Raw genomic sequence first — 5,682 nt, 5'->3', positions numbered from 1 at the left:
ATATTTTAGGCTCTGTGGGTCATACATTCTCTATCACAACTACTCAACTCTGCTGTTTTACGAGAAAGCAACCATAGGCACTATGTAAACAAATGGGTATGGCTATGTTCCAATAATACTTTATTTACAAAAACAGGCACAGGACTGGATGTGGCCTGTGGGTGGCAATTTGCTGACCCCTTACCTAAAGGATGGAGAAACAGGATGGAAGGAGCCTGGGTCCCTGAGTTTCATGTGGTATCTACTGGTTGAATACCCACAATGAATTGTTATCTGAGTAAAAAGAGCTTCTGTTGAGTTAAGCATTACTAATACACTGTCTTACTCCATATTCCAGAAAAAATTCCAGATGGATTAATAATCTAAACATTAAAAAAACTATAAAAGACTAAGAGAAAATATAGGAGACTCTTTTATGATTTTGGTTATCCTTAGAATACTAGTTAGAAATATCATGACAAAAATCCCAGAAGCTATAACAGAAAACATCGAAAAGATATAACTACAAAAAATTTAACATTTCTGTACAATGAAAAGTAAAACGTTACTCAAGGGAAGAAAATATATGCAACATATTTACACAATAGAAAAGGGTTAATATGCATAATAACAAACAGTTTCTAGAGATCGTTCCAAAAAGAGAAAAGCAGGAAAATAAGAAAATGGACAAAGGATATGAAGACACAAGTTTCAAAATAAAGAGTATGTGCTAATAAGCACATGAAAACATATCCAACCTCACCAATTATCAGAGTGTAAATAAAAACAATATAGCATTTCTTACTTATCAGATTGACAAAAAAAGTTTTAATATCAAGTGTTTGTGAGTGCATATAAGAAATAAAAATCTTCATACTTAACTGTGAATTAATAAACATATTTGGAAAGCACTTTTGTAGTACCTATAAATATTAAAAACACAAATATACTTTCACTACACATTTCCATTACAAGTAATCTCTCCTAAAGTGAGAAAAATGTATTTATGTATGTTTCTATTGTAGTTCTATTTGTAAGAACCAAAAAATTTTGGACGATGCCTCAACATTTATGAATAGAGGAATGGTTAAATAAATTGGGTGCAACTATGCTGTGGAATAATAAATAGCTGTTTAAAAATGAGAGAGATATGAATGTGTTGACATGGAAGAATATCCATGAAATATTTTTGAGTGATAAGAGCAAGTCAGAACACTATGTACAGGATGAGTTCTAAAAAGGGGAGCGGGAGGGCGGAATCCTATGTGTTTTGAAGGATACTCACTCTGCTGACACTGGTAACCCTTAGGGTAAAGGTTAAAGTTGGGGGACTTCCACTTTTAACTCTGTATGCTTCTCCCCCCCTCCCCCACTGGTATATTATAGTTTTTGTTTTGTTTTGGTTTGGTTTTTTTAAGTAAAAGGATGGAAGGCAAGAGAGACTAAAAGAAAAGCCCATTGTGGACATTGGCCAAGGCCAAGGCTTTGAGGGATGGATGGGCAAGGGAACAAAGACTTATTGAAGACTTGCTGAGGCGGATCCAAAGGAATGCGTCACTCCCTTGGTGTTCCAGTGCAGCAGATCCAGTTGTTATGACCTGGAACCACGGTTCTGCTTGGAAATGTTCCAGAAAAGAAGACTTGGGGTGAGAAGCAAAAGCGTCACCCTGCTGGCCTGAGGGTAAAACATGTTGGAAACAAAAAAACCAAACAATGTGCTTTGGCTGAACTTATTCAGCCTGTACAGGAGCTAAATATTAGGTTATCTTTTCACTGCTTCAGACATTTTTAGGTTAAAAACCTTCTCTTCTCAGTAGCTGTTGCCCGAAACAAACACATACCTAATAGAAGTTTTGTTGCTGTTGTTGTTTTGGTTTTAAAGGTTATATGTCACTGTGTATTCAAGGAAGATAATTCTAAGGTTCAATCAACCTTAGTTGTGCCAACAGGAAAACAAATAGCACCAGGTGTATGTTATAGGTGGATAAGCTATCACTCATTCAGGATGTATGTATTTGTTCCCTGGTGTGTGTTAGCATCTTCTGTTTACTGTGAGCAGTTTTGTCACAGATCTGCTCACTAGTGAGATAGAACATCTTCTCGCATGTTTATTAACCACTTGTTTTAAGTAGTGCCATGCTGATCTGTCATTTAACACAGTTTTATTCTATCTATTGAGTATAGCTTGTGTAGTCATGCACTGCAAAACAATGTTCCAATCAGTGATGGACCACATATATGACAGTGGTAGGAGCAATAGGCTAGGTGTATAGTAGGCTATATCATCTAGAGTTTTGTAAGTACTCTCTGTGATGTTCACACAACCATGAAATTGCCTAATGATGCATTTCTCAGAACGTATCCGTGTCATTAAGCAACACATGACTACTCTAAAATTCCCCACATTATTGTATGAGGGTACCTCAAAAAGTTTGTGGAAAAATAGAATTAAAATGATAATACAAATCTTTCTATGAACTTTTTGAAGTACTCTTGTATATTATTTACCTTATAAACAAAGGACCACTGGCGATGCTTTTGAATGCCACACTAGGGAGATTTAAGGGGTCTTGCTTTGTACCCAAACTCACAATTTAAAGAGAAAGCTTTAGATTCCCCAGGGTCACAGCACAAGAATGAGCCAAAGGCAGATGTGGGCATGTTTCTGGTTGGTTGTGTTCTGAGTGCTTTTCCCCAAATCTTCCCAAATTTGGGACTGGCCTTGCCTAGAATGGAACCTGAGACATGGGGTATGCTTGTGACACTGAGACGGTGTATTAGTTTGCTGGGGCTGTTATAAGAAAGATCACAAACTGAGTGGCTTAAACAGCAGGAATTCACTGTTTCACAGTTCTGGAGGTTGGAAGTATGAGATCAAGGTGTTGGCAAGGTTGGTTCCTTCTGAGGGCTGTGAGGGAAGGGTCTGTTCCAGACTCTTCTCCTTGTTGTAGATGGCTAACTTCTCCCTGTGTCTCTTCACAATGTCGTCCCTCTATACAAGTCTGTATATAAGGATTTCCCTTTTTTATAAGGTCATCAGTCATATTGGATTAGGGTCCAGCCTATTTGAGATAAGAGGTGCTCAGTCCCCATGAGTTTGGGTTTCAGGCCACTCCCCTGGGTCTCAAACCACTCCCCTAGGACTCAAGCCCCGCCTCTGAGTCCTAAGCTACAGTGGCCTGTAGCACTTATTTTCGGTACTCACACATGGAGATTGAGACAACAGGAGGCAGACTTACGTAATCTTGGTGGCTGAGCACACTCAGTAAAAAAGAGTTTACCCCTTAAATGACCTTCCACTGGAGGTGCTAGAGAGAACCTAAAATATTATAGGGAAACACTTCAAGATGTAGGACTGGACAAAGACTTTATGAATAAGACCTCAAAAGCACAAGTAACAAAAGAAAATATAAACAAATGGGATTATATCAAACTAAAAAGGAAACAATCAACAGAGTGAAAAGACAACCTACTGAATGGGAGAAAATATTTGCAAAATATACATGTGACAAGGGATTGATATCCAAAATATGCAAGTAACTCAAACAACTTATTGGTAAAAAAGCAAATAATCTGAGTGTATTTGGTGCTTGTTATGGAATTTGACCAAGAGGCATGCTCCAAAGAGACCGATTGAGCATGTGCAAGACTAGGTTACATAACTGGGAACCACCCTTTAGTAGAATATCCATTAGGTAGCATGAATATGTATAGAAAGCCAAACTATGAAAGTTGAATCCAGGAAGAAGGTGAGGCTGATGCTCACCCTCTCTGGAGCCAGCCTGCACTTTGCCTTTGAGGTATGTATGTCTTACTTTTTGCATTAAACTTACCTTTAGCAGGCTGCTGTTCACTCTGGAACCTGTATGCACTTTATCTGTAAAGTGTGTATTTCTTACTTTTGTATCAAACCTAGTGTGGCCACTGCTCAGTCTCTGGAGCTAGGCTGCACTTTCCCTGTGAAGTCTGTATTTCTTATTCTTTACATTAAACCTGCTTTCACTTTCTACTATGACTCTACTCTTGAATTCTATCCTATAGCAGAATCAAGAACCTGGTAGAGGATGGGGTGGATTGAGGCCGGCCATCAGGCCTCCCCAGACCCTCTCCTCTGGTAACATCTTTGATGAGTTAGCCAGGAGGGCGCCCCCCTAATGGCTAGGGCTTTGTCAATGCAGCCACATGCTCAGGGACCACCTTGAACCACTAGAGGTCCAGTTGCCTTGTCTGATCCCAGACCATCGGTCTTCCCCAGACCCTCACCCCTCCTATCATAATGACCTCATTTTAAACACTCTATCTCCAAATAAGGTCATATTCTGAAGTACTGGGGGTTGGGACTCCAGTGGATCTTTTCGAGGGGATGTAATTCAACTTATAACAGATGGCATAATAATTAATAGTAAAAGTGGGATTAGAGTCAGGACCTCTGACAGGCTACCTAGGATTCTTCATCAAATCCCACTATTGGCATTCCAAGATATCTTCACAGTCCTTTTCTCCTAGGCTCCTATTGATTTGTGTGTGTTGCTCTATCATAATAATCAGGCAATTGTGTATTTACCTCCCTTCTGAGACTTACGCACTCCTTTGGAGCAGGGACTGTGAACAGTGTCATCTGTTCCTGAAGTCTAGCACAGTGCCTGGCCCAGACGAGGGGAATGAATGAATGATTAGCAATGATACGATATTTGTTTTTTAAAGAATGCCAGTCCGCACTGCCATTTGTCTTCCTGACTGCACAACTAAATATAAGTGAATCTAGACTCACCTCTGTGAAGCAAATGACATGCAAACTTGAAAATTTTAGAAATCCTTATTAAATATATTGTGGTACATTGTAGGCAGCAGATTATAGATTAGAAGGTGGAATAAGACAGCCCCAAACAGGGAATAAGGTTTCTTATATTCAGATTCTTCATAAATGAAGCAAGTTCAGCCAAAGGATATTGCACCCTACTTACATTAATAATGAACTTTATTTTATTTTATTTATTTATTTTTTTGAAAGATGACTGGTAAGGGGATCTTAGCCCTTGACTTGGTGTTGTCAGCACCACACTCTCCCAAGTGAGCCACGGGCCGACCCTAATAACAAACTTTAGATTTAAAGTCTAATTTAAAAATTACTGTTAGTGAAAGTGGAAGTACTTCCGTGGAGATTATTCCGTGGTTAACAAACAGGATTCACAAGGAAGGCCCGTGGGAGCTGTGTGTTTTAAATCTGAGAGTAGAGAAGTCAGAAGGGCAACTTAATAACAGCTTTCAAACGAAAACACAGGGATGGTGATGAGTTTTTCTGTCTCTTCTGGAGACAGAACAAGAATAGTTTGTGCTACAGGATGCAAGGGTTCAGTTCATCGTGGAGGAAGAATTTTGCAATAGAATACTAAATATTGGGATGTCTTGGATTCCAATACAAGCTGTGGTTTTACCACCTTCTATCATTTAAATGAAATTCCCTAAAAATATAGTGAGTCAAACTCTTTCACACTTATTAGCCACGAGACCTTGAAAAAGTTGCGTAATTTCACTGAGGGTCAGTTTCCTTACTCACAGAATGGGCTTAATGTTGGTACCTACCTCAGAGAGTTACAGGAGATTGAAGGTGAAGCCTGTAGCACAGTTCCCGGCACACTGTAAGCACTCCAAAAATAACATCAATAAAAATGACAGCAGACACTTATTATTTACTACATGCAA

This window comes from Cynocephalus volans, chromosome 1, assembly GCF_027409185.1.
Source record: "Cynocephalus volans isolate mCynVol1 chromosome 1, mCynVol1.pri, whole genome shotgun sequence".
NCBI lineage: Eukaryota > Metazoa > Chordata > Mammalia > Dermoptera > Cynocephalidae > Cynocephalus > Cynocephalus volans.
This window is presented reverse-complemented; position numbering follows the sequence as displayed.